The following is a 16,644-nucleotide window of genomic DNA, read 5'->3' as shown; positions in this document are numbered from 1 at the left end:
AGTACACTCAGCATTTGGGATCAGTGTTAGAAAGTGCCATCCTATGAAAATGAATCTAATAATCAACATTAAACAGAGTTGGAGCTTAAGGATAATGGAAATTGCATTGATATGTGGAGTCAAGAACTTTGAACTCTAGTAACAGTTCGGACACATCCTAGTTGGGCAAGTCGCCTCACTGCTCAGTGCCTCTTTTGTCTCACCCGTAAAGTGAAGACTAGATTAGCTCTAGACCACCTTGCAGATCTAATTCTGTCTGCTGGCTTCACTGTCGTTCAATGCTGACATTTTGTCGTGAGTGGAATTAGTCTGCTGAAGAAGCAACAATCTATCCTTGGTGCTTTTAATTTTTATCGATATTGTGATTTTTACTTCGTTTCCTAGTTTAACCTCCTTCCACTCCCAGAGAACCTTCTCTCATATAAATTACATAAACAGGCCGGGGGATGGGGAGGAGGTAGCAGGAATTCAGCAAAATTAACTACCACATCAACTTAGTCCAACATTTCATGCAGTATTCCTCAGCTAAGATCCCCCACCTCTGCAGAGAAGGGAGGGGGATGCTTTCTTATATCTCTTCTTTAGGGCCTTTTGCAGAATTCAAGTGATTGTATCGTTCTGTTTCATTTGCATCGTTGTTATCGTATGTGTTGGTTTCCTAGTTCTGCATCCTGCACTCGTCTTTCCTGTTCTGTTGATCTTTTCCTTTCTGCTTGGAGGTTTGGCCTTAAATCTATACCTCTTCCCTGCCTCGACAGCTTGCCGCCCAACAGTCCTCGCCTTCTGAAAAAAATGCTGAGGATCCAAGGGAAGAGCCGTACGAAACCAAGCGGGAGTCCAGCCGTCTTTGGAGCAGTTCTGGCTAGACCACGAGCTCGGGCCGCTCTCGTTCATTCAGCGCTTCGGATTGGTAACCAGGACCTGCTCTCCGCCTCCGGGCTCTGATTGGCTGGAAGAAGCAGGCTGTGGGAGGAGGAACGCGTTCCTCTCCAAACCAGGAGGTTCCTCTCTGCCTCAGGTCCCTGCGTCACCACACTCTTTTGCGCCGCGCTTCATTTCTGCTGTATGCTTGACAGTGTCACCCCAGAAATAGCGCTGGGGGGAAGGGAGTGCAAGGAAAATAGACGATTTTTTCCCTGCCCTGCGCAGCATCACGAGAACGTGGTGAGTTTGGTGCCCAGCTGGCGCCCCTGCAGCGGAGGGGGAGGTGAGAAACCAGGAGAGGAGCTGGGGCGCCGTACATCCACGCCTTTGTCTAGGGAAGCCCTTCCCCCGCCCCATCCACCCACTCGGTGATTTACTTTACCTGTTGCGACCAAACTGATTGCTCAGTGACTTCTCATTTCTTTGGGGGCCAAGCCCCTTGAGGCTCTACAGATTCGTAGGACTGTCCCTTTGGTTGGCCTGTGATGTCGTTGCTGGACAGTGACGAATGAAGACGTTCCCTCTGCCTCATAGCTCAGCTCCCCTTCTTAACTTTAAGTTTTGGAGAGTAGCCTGAGGATCCAGTTCCCTGACCCCTGCCGGGCCGGCTGTCCAGCCACCACTCCCGAATTCATTGGGGAACCCAAAAGAGGGCAGTGTGGTACAGTAGAAAGAGATGTTCTAGTTCCCGCTCGGCCCCTTAGGCTTACAGGCTCAGACGTTTAGAGCTGAAAGGAACTTCTGTGCTGTCAAACTCAAATAGAAATAGGGGCCACCCAGCCTATCCCTGCCGGCCTCATATTAACTTAGAAAACCACGGATTAACATTATCAGTGGTCTGGTGTATTTTTTATTATTTTGTTAAATATTTGCCAATTACACCAATCCGGCTGGGGCCACACTCGGCAATGGGCGCGGTGTGACACCTCCGGTATAGAGCAGTCCCTGGTTTTACAGGTGAACAAACTGTGTATCAGTTACTGAGGTCACACAGCCAAGAGCAGAACCGGAACATGAACCTCCATCCTTTGGCTCCATTTTAACTCCTGTAAACTTGTGCAAGAAGCTGTAACTCTCATGAGTAAAAGAGTAGATGATCTCTGTAGTTCTTTCAAATTCGTGCTATGATCTGCTTCATATTCCTGAAAGCAGGGTGAGCTGCTGTCCTTTTTCTGCTAAGAATGTGATGGAGAATTAAGCAAATTGTGCCTCACAAAAGACACTAGACATGAGAAAAAAATTCTTGGTTTTTCTTTTTTTGGAGGGTGGAAGGCAGGGTAATTGGGGTTAAGTGACTTGCCCAAAGTCACACAGCTACTGTGTGTCAAGTGTCTGAGATTGGATTTGAACTCAGATCCTTCTGACTCGAGGGCCAGTGCTCCATTCACTGTGCCACCCAGCTGTCCCAGGGGAAAAAAAAAATTCTTAACCATGAAAGGCTTGAGAAAATGGAATGGGTAAAGAAGAAGCCTGTGAAGTTTCCCTTTTTGAAGGGTTTTTGTTTTGTTTATGGCCAGAGTTCTCTATCTTCTTTCTATGGGTCAAAGGCAATCCTTTTTTTGGAAGAAACAGAAAGGGTGAGATGAAATGAAACTGAGTTAACCAGTCATGTGACAAACATTGAGTATGTATATAGGTAAGGTAAAACTGATATGAAATTATTTTACCATAATGAAATTTTGTTAAAATACAAACATTCATAGAAGATTGAACAGAATATAATCTTCCTTCCCCCTTCCCCATTGAACTTGCAAATAAAAAGAAATGTTTTGAATTCAGGAGACATATATCTCCATACCCTTTAATGGTTTTTTAAAATTTACATCACTCAAAAAATATAAAATATTTTAAATGACATCTTAAATTTAATAATTTATTGTAAATTTGTGGGTTTCTTCCTCCATTGAAATTTTGATGATGCAATATTGCATCACATAACCAACCTTATACTATTGTATTGTAAACAAGTCATTACATGCACATATTCCTGCAGATACATGCTGCACTTCCTGACAAAGGGCAACAGGCTCACCTGCCAACACTTGCTTGTTAAGTCCTGTCAGCAGACTTGACCACTGATTGTTATAACTTGCATTTTTTGTGTTTATTTGGAAAATTAAGTAATCACTACAACTTTAACTGTGTTACACAACAGGTGAAACATGTACAAACAATTTTTCAAAAATTTCTTCTGCTTTCTTTATGCTTCCATGACCCCCTTATTTTTATTCAGTGCCAAGATGGTGGCTGGAAAGCAGGGACCTGCTTAAGCTCTCCCCCAAATCTCTCCGAACACCTGTCAAAATGGCTATAAACAAATTCTAGAGCTGCAGAACCCACAAAATAGCAGAGGGAAACAGGTCTCCAGCACAGGAAAGCCTGTATGGTTGCTGGGAAGGGACGCAGCCCAGCATGAGCTGTGCCAGGACAGACCAGACCTGGAGTCAGCCAGCTGGAGCAGGCCTTGGAGCCATGAATCAGTGAGCTGTGGCAGTTACTAGACTTCTCAACCCACAAATGCCAAAGAGCAGGTTAGAGGGAAACTGCAGGATCAAGTTCAGAGCAGTCTGGTGGAGGTGGTGCACTGGTGGCGGTGATAGCAGCAGGAAGCTCCTGAGGCTGTTTCCAGAGCTACAGCGTCAGCTGCTTCCTGAGTCCCTGGCTCACACAGTGGGAGGAATCTAGCAGCGGATCAGAGTGGGAGTGCAAGGAGGCTTTGTGGGCACAAAGGCAGATTCTCTTGCTGTGCCCTGCTTGGATCTATATTGCGGTCCTGGTTCGCGGTTCATGGGGGAGGAGGAGCACTGCAGTGACAGAGCCTGGGGTGATGGTAGAGTAGAAGTAGCTCTGAAAACAGCAGTGCTTGGACCCTAAAGCTTGGGACAAAGCACTCTCTACTCTACAAGCAGTTATATCATTACAAAAAGCTCAAGGGTCAAGTAGTTGGCTGGGAACATGAACAGGCAGCAAAAATGAACTCAGACTCAAACGCAGACTCAAACTCAAACTCTCTTTTTTGGTGACAAAGAAGATCTAAACATGCAGCCAGAAGAAGTCAACAAATTCAAAGAGCCTACATCAAAAGTCTCCAAGAAAAATATGAATTGGTCTCAGGCCATGGAAGAGCTCAAAAAGGATTTGGAAAAGCAAGTAAGAGAAGTAGAGGAAAAATTGGGAAGAGAAATGAGAGTGATGTAAGAAAACCATGAAAAACAAGTCAATGACTTGCTACAGGATACCCAAAAAAAAATGAAGAAAATAACATCTTAAAGAATAGACTAACCCAAATGTCAAAAGAGCTCCAAAAAGCCAACGAGGGGAAGAATGCCTTGAAAGGCAGAATTAGCCAAATGGAAAAGGAGGTCCAAAAGACCACTGAAGAAAACACCACCCTAAAAATTGGATTGGAGCAAGTGGAAGCTAGTGACTTTATGAGAAATCAAGATATTATAAAACAGAACCAAAGGAATGAAAAAGTGGAAGACAATGTGAAATATCTCATTGGAAAAACCACTGACCTGGAAAATAGATCCAGGAGAGATAATTTAAAAATTATTGGACTACCTGAAAGCCATGATCAAAAATAGAGCCTAGACATCATCTTTTAAGAAATTAACAAGAAAAACTGCCCTGATATTCTAGAACCAGAGGGTAAAATAGAAATTGAAAGAATCCACCAATCGCCTCTTGAAAAAGATCCCAAAAAGAAAACTCCTAGGAATATTATAGCCAAATTCCAGAGTTTCCATGTCAAAGAGAAAATATTGCAAGCAGCCAGAAAGAAACAATTTGAATGTTGTGGAAACACAATCAGAATAACACAAGATGTAGTAGCTTCTTCATTAAGGGATTGAAGAGCTTGGAATATGATTTCCCAGAGGTCAGTGGAGCTGGGATTAAAACCAAGAATCACCTACCTAGCAAAACTGAGTATAATGCTCCAAGGCAAAGTATGGATTTTCAATAAAATAGAGGACTTTCAAGCTTTCTCAGTGAAAAGACCAGAGCTGAATAGAAAATTTGACTTTCAAATACAAGAATCAAGAGAAGCATGAAAAGGTAAACAAGAAAGAGAAATCATAAGGGACTTACTAAATTTGAACTGTTATGTTTACATTCCTACATGGAAAGATGATATGTGTAATTCATGAGACCTTTTTCAATATTGGGGAGTTGAAGGGAATGTAGACAGAGGGCACAGGATGAGTTCAATATAAAGGGAGGATATCTAAAAAAATGAAATAAATTTAAGTGATCAGAGAGGAATATATTGAGAGAAGGAGAAAGGGAAAGATAAAATGGGGTAAATTACCTCACATCAAAGTGACAAGAAAAAGCAGTTCTGTTGGAAGGGAAAAGGGGGCAAGTGAGGGGGAATGAGTGAATCTTACTCTCATCAGATTCAACTTGAGGAGAGAATAACATATACACTCAATTGGGTATCTTACTCCACAGGAAAGTAAGGGGAAGGGGATAAAAAAGGGGGGGGTATTATAGAAGGTAGGGTAGATAGGGGGAGGAGGTAATCAAAAGCAAACACTTCTGAAAAGGGACAGGGTCAAGGGAGAAAATTGAATAAAGGGGGATAGGATAGGATGGAAGAAAATATAGTTAGCCTTTCACAAGAGCATGTGTGATCTATGTTGAATTGCTTGCATTCCTAGGGAGGGTGGGTGGGAAGGGAAGAATGGAGAGAATTTGGAACTCAAAGTTTTAAAAGCAGATGCTTTTAAAAATTGATTTTTGCATGCAGCTGGGAAATAAGATATATAGGGAATGGGGCATAGAAATCTGACCTGCCCGACAAGAAAGTAAGGGGAAAGGGGATGGGGGGAGTGGGGTGAAAGAAGGGAGGGCTGACTGGGGAATGAGGCAATCAGACTATATGCCATCTTGGAATGGGGGGAGGGTAGAAATGGGGAAAAAATTTGTAAATCAAAATCTTGTGGAAATCAATGTTGAAAACTAAAATATTAAAGATTTTTATTCAGTGCCCCCCCCATTTGCACCCAAGAGTACTCCCACATCCCTGGATTGTTCCAGCACCCCCCCAGGAGGCAGTATCATTCACTTTGGGAACCTCTGGTTAGATACTGTATTTTCTGGGGCATCATTTTGTTGGATACCTTGAGTTTAGGTTTTATTTTAAATGTCTGACACTCTCATATGGAGAGATTTGCTTAGCATAGGGCCTTATATGTTAGGGTCCCAAGTAGCAAACCCCTTGCTGCCAAGTAATGGGATTAGGAAGTGGATTTAGTAATTGAGAGATCCTGAAAGGGATCTTTCTGGACACTAGAGATCCCAAACTAGAGATCTGATTTGGCTCCTTAAGATACATCACTAAGATTTGCAATGAGCTTGAGTTGCGAATGTTTGCATGCAGTGCTTTCTGATAAAGCACAGTTCACTGGGAATGAAATAAAGAAGTTACCATTTTCAAGGTGGATATGGTTGCCCCAATGATGTTAATTTATTCTAGAAACCTTGTGAATTGGTCCAACCCTTCTAATTTGATTTTTTGGCTTGAGGGTTTTTTTTTATTTTGACTTTTACAATGACAAACTACAATTCTAGAGGACTCATGATGAAATGTGCTACCCACTTCCTGATAGAGAGGTGATGGTCTCTGCAGATTTTAGTGTGTGTGTGTGTGTGTGTGTGTGTGTGTGTTAGCTATTGTCAGTGTAGGTATTTCTTTTTCTTTACTATAAATGTTTGTAACAGGGATTTTGTTTTTCTTGTTTTCTCAGTGGCAGTGGGGGGTGGGGGAAGATTTCCTGGGAGAGGAAGAGAAGGTGGATCTTCATGAAAGTAAAATAAAATTCCAAGAGCATAAATGTTGTCTGTTTTCCAAACCCTTCTCTGATTACTTAGTTCCTTTGTATGAACGGTTAACATTAAAATTCTGGACAAGCGTTATTATGTTTGGGGAAGGCCCTGGGGAATTGAGAAACCCCAGTTCTAGTCCCAGTATGCCACTAACTAATTACTTATTTCTGTAACTGTCAAAAAGTAATTTAACTTCTTTGGTCTCTGTCTGCAGAATGAGGGACTTAGAGTAGGTAATCCAGAGTTCTGTGAGGCTATGAAATATTTAGTGTTTTGAATTGCTACTTTATGGAAAGCAAAAATTATAAGTATTTCAACTATAGCTCTCAAATGCTTGCCTAAAGCGCAAAAGCACCCAATAATAATAGTAAGAGCTATAATGTTTATATAACACTCCAAAGTTTGCAAAGGACTTGACATATGTTGTCTCATTTGATCCTCACAATAGCCCCGTGAAATAGGTGCCATGATTCCCATTTTACAGATGAAGAAATAGACTAAAAAAAGTTAAGCGACTTATCTAGGATCACATTAAATGTCTGAGGCAGGATTCTAACTCAAGTCTTCCTGACAAGTCTAGCTTTCTATCCATTGCGCCACCTACCTGCCTAACATTTATAAGAATGGTAATTTTTTTAAAAACCACATTTATTGTTTAAGACTATCCTAAAGTATGGGACTAATTTAAACAGATCAACAAATTAATATTCCTGCAGTCTATCCACTAGGACATAGAAACAACTTTATTATACAGAAAGCTTTTCTCCAACATCAAGAAATATGTATTAAGGCTCTACCATATTCAAAGGACCATGCTAAATGCTGAAGGAGATGCAAAAAAGACAGTATTCATTGAACTGGGGGAAAACAGCTGTTGACTAAAGGCACTTTCCTCCATCGACAAATCTGAATTTGTTCAATATGCAATTTAGTCACTCTCACATTTGCTAATATAGTCATTACCAGTGTTTGTACAGACAGGGCAAAAAAAATTGTATCAGCATCCAAAAGTGACCTAGAAGTCAATCCTGCCTTATTACATTTTGACAATTCTTTTATTCTCCCTCTATCATTTCCCTAACTCATTTTCCTTTCTCACTATGAATTTAGAAAAGAGTTCTCTGGAATAGACTAAATGTCTTCCCTGGCAGAAAATCTCATGCTATCTTTTCCTGAGCTCTCTCTCTTTCTCTTATTAAAATGGATTTCCTGAATACTTTAAAAAATAATTTTATAAATTTTTCCCATGTGCAACCCAGCTATATGACTCTAGACCCACCTATGGCTCCAACTGACTTAGTTACTATCAGGTGATATTTAGAGCTGAAATGGTCTCATACCCTAGTGTTCATTTTGCTTCACTGTACCTCCTGTCCTGCTTTGCTCCCATCTAGTTGCATTTCACAAGCACAAATAACTTATGCCATAAAAGCCAGCCACATTGCTTGGTCTTATATTACCATATCTTCTGATTATCATGGAACACGAGAAATAGTACTGAGAATAATATAAGGGTCCCTGGCTTCTGAATGCATTATGTAATTATTTTTGCAGCAGATTTACCTTCCTAATTCTGTTTGATATGGGGTATTATTTCACAGAGCACATACCAGGGACATTGAAAAGAAAGCAAGAAGCTGGTAATAGGGAGATATACTTGGGGATAAACATTTGTTGTGGATAAGCCACATGCAGATTATTGAAGATTGAATATAGATAGTTACTTCCCCTACCTGTCTACTAATCACAGTAAGGGTTTTGTCCATAGTGAATTACAGGTCCCTTGGTAAAGAATGTGCTATAAGCTTCAGGAAGAAGTATTAGATGCCAGAGTAGAATGAAGAGCACTAATCTCTCCTCACAGAGCTTCCTCCCATTTACAGAGAAATCCTAGATTTTCTGCACATGTTTGTGATTTCTCCACTGCAGGTTGAGGTCTGTACTATGGCCAAATGCCTTGGCACAATTAGTACACTTAGAAGGCTTTTCCCCGGTGTGGATTCTCTGATGCTGAATGAGATGGGCACCCTGACTGAATCACCTTCCACAGTCAGGACATTTGTAAGGTTTTTCTCCCTAGTGGTTCTTACAGTGACAGATTAGGAGAGAACTATCTCCAAAACTCTTCCCACACTCATTACATTTATAGGGTTTTTCTCCAGTGTGGATACATTGGTGTGTAATGAGGTTAGAACTATGGCTAAAATTCTTTCCACACTCAGGGAAGGGTTTTTCTCCTGTGTGAGTGGCAAGGTTAGAGATTTCATTAAAGCTTTTCCCACATATGGAACATTTGTAGGGCTTCTCTCCCGGGTGTATTCTCTGGTGCTCATTGAGAAGGAAGCACTTCCCACAGGAGAAGGGGAGACATACTTTAAGGATTTCTAATCTCACTGGTCTATATATATGGTACAGTAGATGGAATGTTGGACTTGGAGTCAGAGGTCCTGGCTGTCCATTTCAGAGCTGCTACTTCTTATCACTGGCTTTAGGTGCTCAATCTCTCTGGGCCTCAGTTTCATAAGATCATAGGTCTAGAAATGGAAGGAACCACAGAGATACATTTTACAGGTGAGCAAAAACCAAAAAAGGTTAAATGACTTCCCCAAAGTCAAACAGATAGTAAGTGGCAGAGCCAGGATTTCACACTTTTTTGGTCTAGATGACCTCTGAGGTCCCTTCCTGCTTTAAATTTGTGATCCTTTAATCCCTCCACCGATAAAGATTGTAACCTCTATATAGTTGTAACCCCTATAAGAGTCAACAGATATATTTACATCACTAGACTCATAATCAGCCTTTTCATATTGGTAGCACCTATCAGGACTTAAGCTTTGTCAGCATAACCTTTAAGAGCCTAGGTTCAACTCCTAATCACTTCTGCCACTCTAGGAGCTGAAATTCATAGGAGCTGGTGGAAGCAGCCCCTTTCTTCCTACTTTGAGATCTTCCCTTTCCTCCACAAGTTTTGCCTTTCCCTTTTATGTCCCAAATATAGTCTTTGACCTAACCTCACATCATTGCTATCTCAGCACCAACACCACCTTTCCTAAGAGCAGAAGAGCTGATATACATTCGGCTTGTATAGACCACTTTGAAACCCTGAGTTCTACAAGTGTTATCACCATGGTCTCTTCTAGTCCAAATTGTCATCTTTTATACCTGCACAAGAAAGATAAAGATAGCTACATTGCCTGTGAAATTCTCCTGAAAGGAGAAGCCAGTGTAAATGTGCTGATTAGAGCAGCCTAGCCCAAGGGGAGAAAAAGAGAAGTGTTTTATTTGCTGCCTCTCAGCCTCCCAAAATACTTCTCTGGTATCTAAGTGCAAAATACTGACCACTTAATTTACCAGGTGAAAGTTACATCCAAAGCTGGCGTGGGTATTGATAATGAGCAAGTCTTCTCCCTCTGGGGCAAGATCTAGGGATACTTCTGACCTGAATGCTTCTTCCTGGGTGATAAGGAGATGTAGAGAGCAGATCCTAATGCCTTTAACTATGGAACTTAGTTTCTCAGGCCAAATGGTACTTATAACTAGCTGGCAGGACAGGACTATCCTTCCAATTGGGCACTTGGGTGCTTAACTTCGTGGCATTCTATACTCTTATTTGGAGGGGAAGAGTTAGGGCTGGCCACTCAATCCCCCTCCTCACTCTGCCAATTCTTCACATCATTCTTCCTCTTAGCACCATAGCAAGAATCTTCAACACTGTTGTGCAGAAGTTATGTTCTGTTCTCTGATTAGTAACTGGTACAGTTACTTGGGGGATGAGGCTGTGGTAATAATTATTTAATTTATTAGCTGACCTCACCTCCTGATACCTGAGCCATAGCCTTTTCCAAAAACCCTTCTTCTTAGTCCATTTTTATCTTCTCAATCCAGTTTCATGATATTTTTCTAGAACTAAATTTCTTCAGTAAATGGGGGGGTAAAGGGAGATTCCAGTCACCTGTACCCCAAGATTAGGCATCCAAGTAGGACTTTTGTTGGGAACCTTGGATATAGCAGGTCCTCAACCTTTGTTTAATTAAACTGGCACTTCATTTGGAGTTTGAAGGAAGGGAATGCTTTGAATAGACTGAAATGGAAGGGAGTCCATTCCAGATATGGACTTTTCAGACTTTGCATGCGCAAAGTCACTGACACAGGAGAGAGCAAAAAAAGAGCAGGTGGCAGAAAGCAATCCAGTTGGACAAGACTGTACCCTACATGAAGTGGAGTAATATAAAACTAAGAAAGGTAGGTTAGAGCCAGATGGTAAAGAGTCTTGAAACAATTTATGACCAAACAAGAGATAGTGTTAAAAATACAAAATGGATAATTTTGATTACATTAAATTGAAAAGGTTTTGTACAAACAAAGCCAATGCAACCAAGATTAGGAGGGAAGCAGAAAATTGGGAAAGAATTTTTATAACCAGTGTCTCTGATAAAGGCCTCATTTCTAAAATATAAAGGGAACTGAATCAAAGTTATAAAAATATAAGAATCAAAGGATATGAAGTCAGTTTTCAGAGTAAGAAATTAAAGCTATCTATAGTCATATGAAAAAATGCTCAAAATCACTATTGATTAGAGAAATGCAAATCAAACAAACTCTTAGGTCCCACATCTCTCTTGTCACATTGGCTAACATGACAAAACAGGAAAATTATAAATGCTGGAGAAGATGTGGGAAAATTGGAACACTATTGCATTGTTGGTGGAGTTGCAAACTGATCCAGCCATTCTGGAAAGCAATTTGGACCTATGCCCAAAGGGCTATAAAAATGTACATACTCTTTGACCCAGCAATACCACTACTAGGACTGTATCCCAAAAAGATCATACAAATGGGAAAAGGACCCATATGTACAAAAACATTCATAGATACTCTTTTTGTGGTGGCAAAGAATTGGAAATCAAGGGGATGCCCATCAATTGGGGAATGGCTAAACAAGTTGTGGTGTATGAACATAATGGAATACCATCATGCTATAAGAAATAAGGAGCAGAGGGGCAGCTAGGTGGTGCAGTGAGTAAAGCACCAGCCCTGGAGTCAGGAGAGCCTGAGTTCAAATCCAACCTCAGACACTTGACACACTAACTGTGTGACCTTGGGCAAGTCACTTAACCCCAATTGCCTACACACATACATATGTATATGTGTGTATATACAGATAAGTACTTTTAAATTGTTTTAATAGCATTTTAAATGCATCTAGTCTCATCACTATTACTTATTAAAATAGCCTGATAGTTCATGGTACAGTTACTTAGGGCAAACTTTGGCATTAAATATTAACATGGCTAACTTCTTCACGGTTACTTTTCATTTGTGTGCAGCTTGTGACTCTTTTTCCAAGTACCCAATGGCCTCTGATAGAAGAAATCTTCCTCGTTTTCCAAATGGGGGACATCTGGTTGTGTAGGGTAATTGCTCAGTGCTTCCCTCTTTTCCATCCAGACTTGTCTATTTCTCAGGACCCCAGGTCTCCCACCCCAGCCCTAGCCTCAGTTGCCGTAAGTGGAAAAGTTTGTCTGGGGCATGGAGGAGTTCTTAACATGGAGTCTGTGAACTTTTTTTTTTTAGTGTTTTGATAGTTGTATTTCAACACAGTTTGTTTCCTTTGTAATTCTATATATTGTATATTATGTATTAAAAACATTATTCTGAGAAGGGGTCCATAGACCTTACCAGGCTGTCAAAGGGGTCTATGACACAAAAAAATGCTAAGAATTTCTGGTTAGGGTTTGCAAAAGGATATTCACAACCCAGAAGAAGAGGTGGGGATCTAAGAAAACTATTGGGGAAAAACCCCATCAAAGAAGGGAGGATGAATCAAGATGAGGGGAACAGGCTCAAATTTGTATATTAAGACATTAAAGATTGGGAGGAAGAGGCATTTCACAAGAGGAGCACCAATGTGCAGGAAGCCTCATTAAAAGCAAACTTAGAAATTAAAATTATGACTAGAGAAAACAGGCCTGAGGGTAGGTATATGGGTATGAAGAAAGAAACTCTAGTTCCTCTGGGAGATTCGGTCCTGCTCCCCCATTTCTGTTCATCCTCAGTCTGCATCCCTTCCTCTTCTTTCCCAAGGGTTAATAACAGATAGGCATGTCAGGGAAAGGAGAACCCTTCCAGATGTTCTATCCAGATGTTACCACTTCATCTCAAGCCCTAAGAAATGGAATTTGAAGGAAATATCTTTGATGAATTAAGACAGACCAGTAGTTTAAGCAGTAAGCTCCAAAGTAGAAATATTTTTCCCCCATAGTATGCAGGTTTGATGGAGATGTCTTGGGGTTTGGGGACAAGCTGCCTGGGTTTTGAGACAGAGAGAACCAGAAAAAAAAGTGCTTACCCATTGAAAGCAGGTTCCAGTAGTTTTCAGACATGATGTGGCTCTACAGTACCCCTGAACAGGGCCTAGCTGCTCCTTTTGGAAAGGAGACAACCTGAAATTCCCCAAACATGTAGTCAGACCAAAGAGGGGGATCTGAGTAGGTAAAACCCTAGTTAACCCAAAAGTCCTCTTCTGAGTGGAACAGGAAGTTGCCTTCTTCAGCCTCTCTAGGATCCCAGAGTATAGGTACTTGCTGGGCTTAACCCTTCCCTCTCCAATCAGAAGAGAAAGAAAATCTTTTTGATAAACCCATTAATGGAAGGAATTCAATTCAAACCCAGACACTTCCAGTATTCTTATAAAACCACAAGCCACTCAGTTCTATCAAGCTCTGTCAGTGACTTCCACAGAACAGCCTTGAGTTTTAAGATAAGGACATCAAAGTGTTAACCCTGAATATGGGAAATTTATAATTTCTAGTGACTTGCCCTGACCCTCAGTTTCCTCACCAGTAAAATGAGAGCTTTGGACTAGATAATCTCTAAAGTCTTTTCCAGTTCTGACATTTTGAAACCTTAGACCCAGCAAAATTTATGTTGAGCTTTGATCTGTCAATTTCACCTTTGCATCATCTCTCTACTATGCCTCCTTTTTCCTGCTGATACTGCCACCATCCAGGTGCGAGCCCTCATGATCTCATACCCGGACTATTTTAAGAGCCTGCTTGTTGGTCTGCCTGCCACAAATCTCTTCCACACTCCATTCCATCCCCCTTTCAGCTCCCCAAATGATTTTCCTAAAACCCAGGTTCAACCATGTCACTCCCCTCCTCAAAAAACCCCAGTGGCTCCCTATCACCTCCAAGATCAACTAGAAAATCATCTGTTTAGCATTCAAAAACCTCCAAAACCTAGTTCCCCTTCTCCCCCACCCCCATTTTTCTAGTCTTCTACCTTTTTTCTAGTCACATACTCTTCAATCCTGTGACACTGGACTCCTTGCTGTTCCACTAACAAGATACTCCATCTCTCGGCTCTGGGCATTTTCTCTGGCTGTTCACAGTGCCTGGAATGATATCTCTCCTCATCTTTGACTACTGGGCTTCCCTTTAAGTCCCAACTAAAATCCTACTTTCTACAAGAAGCATTTCTTAATTCCTCTTAATTCCAGTGCCTTCCCTCTATTAATAATTTCCTATTTATCTTGTGCATATAGCTTGTTTGTATATATTTATTTGCTTGTCGTCTCCCTCATTGAATTGTGAGCTGCTTAAGGGGCAAGAACTCTTTTACCTTTCTTTGTATCCCCAGCACTTACCACAGTACATGTTGTTGTTCAGTCATTTCAGTCATGTCCAGACCTCTGTGATGCCATTTGGGGTTTTCTTGACAAAGATACTGGGGATCTATTTTGTCAGGTAATCAGAGGTCAAGTGATTTGCCCAGGGTCACACAACTAGGCAGTATCTGAGGCTGGATCTGAATTCAGGTCTTCCAGACTGTAGGCCCAGCACTCTATCCACTGAGCCACTGGCTACTTCATTAGATATTTAATGCCTCAGCAGGCATTTAATACGTGCTCATTGACCGACTGGATCTCCAAACTTTTGGGTCCCAATTTCTCAATTGGTTCAGACTTGCCCTTCACTCCATCTAAAGTGACCTTTCGAAAAAACTTTTTTTCAAATAAAGTGTCTGTTCCCCATTCAATTCAACAAATATTTATTAAGCACCTACTCCATGGAAAGCATTGTGAATTTTCAGCCAATGAACAGGAATTTACTAAGCTTTTACATTGTACCAAGTACTGTGCTACATGCTGGGGATAAAAAGGTAAAAACACTCCCTGCTTTCATTTTAATGGAGGGAGACAACATATAACTTACATACATGCACACACAAAGGTATGTGGGTGTATACAGAGCAGAAAGAAGATGATCATACAGGGGAAAGGGCAGGACCAAAAAAGCCTTTCTACAGAAGATAGGATTTGAGCTGAGTCTTGAAAGAAGCTAAGGCAGGGCATGGGAGACAGCAAATGTAAAAGGCAGAGGACCAGGAAATGGATCCTCTTATGTAAAGATCAGCAAGTAGTCCAGTAAAGCTGGATTATAAAGTGTGTGGAGGAAAGTATAAGAAGACTGGAAATTTAGGAAGGGGCCAGGTTATAAAGGGGTTTAAAGGACAAAGGACTTAATATTTGAGCTTTAAGTAATAGGAGCCACTGGCGTTTCAGTAGTACGGTGACATGGTCAGATCTATGCATTAAAAAAATCATTTTGGCAACTGAAAAAAGGATGGATTGGAATGAGGAGAAGGCTATTATTATAATAGTTTAGATCAGGGCTGTCCAACCTTAGGTTTTTATTGAAACAATAGACAATATATTTTGATTTGCCATTTTAGTGAGAGCTCTGCAGTAGCTCAGCTTCCTTTACTAAAGCATTTATGTAAATTTCTATGCTTGTAGGCTGGCCGCATAAATCACACTGCCAGCTGCATGTGGCCCTCAGGTCGCATTTGGACAGCCCTTGTTTAGGTGACAGGTGATGGGGGCCTGTATTCAAGTGGTGATTGTGTAAATGGAGAGAAGGGGAGACATGTAAGAGACATCGTGAAGCTAGAAATGACAAGATTTGACAACAAATTGGGTATGCGGGATGAGTAAAAATTGAGGTTGAATTCAAGCCTACAAATCTGGGTGACTGGCAGTAATAGGAAAGTTAGGAAGATTGAGGGATTGATAATGAGTTCTATTTTGGAGGTACTGAGTTTGAGATACCAACGGGATATCCAGTTTGAAATGTCCACAGACATATGTGACTAGCTCAGGAGAGAGGCTAATGCTAAATGTAGCCATCTGGGAATCATCTACAAATGATAATTGAATTCAAGGGGTGGTGATAAGGTCACTAAGTGAGAGAGGACAGAGAGAACAGAGAAAAGAGCCCAAGACCAAGCGTTGGGAGACACCCTTAGTTGGGGAGTGTTATGGAAGAAGAGAAAGCAAAGTGGACTGATAGGAGCTGTCCCACAGATAGGGGGAAGACCAACAAAGAGCAGTTCGTGAAAACCCAGAGAGAATATTCAGGAGAAGCTGGTCAACAGCATCAAATGCTGAGAAGCCAAGAAGGATGAGGATCAAGAAAAGTCTTAAATTTGGCAATTAAGAGACCATTGGTAGTTTTGGAGATTGCAGTTTCAGTTGAATGATGAAATCAGGAGCTAAATCGCAGAGGGTTTAGAAGAGAGTAAGAGAAGATGTCGAATTACGGATTATAGCTGTTTTTCCCCAGGGAATTTGGCTGAGAAGGGGAGGGGATATATAGAATGATAGATGGTGGGCATAGTAGGATCTAGTGAGGTGTTTTGGTTTTTTTAAAAGATAAGAGAGATTGGATGTATATGTAGGCAGGAGGAAAAGGGCCAGTAGATAGAGAATGATTAGGAAAAAATTGAAGATGATGTTGATAGCAGTCAGCTAGAGAAGATAGGAAGAGATAGAATCAAGACTACAAGTAGAGGGGTTGGCCTTGGCAAGTAGAGGGGTTGTGTCAT

This window comes from Trichosurus vulpecula, chromosome 1, assembly GCF_011100635.1.
Source record: "Trichosurus vulpecula isolate mTriVul1 chromosome 1, mTriVul1.pri, whole genome shotgun sequence".
Classification (NCBI taxonomy): domain Eukaryota; kingdom Metazoa; phylum Chordata; class Mammalia; order Diprotodontia; family Phalangeridae; genus Trichosurus; species Trichosurus vulpecula.
This window is presented reverse-complemented; position numbering follows the sequence as displayed.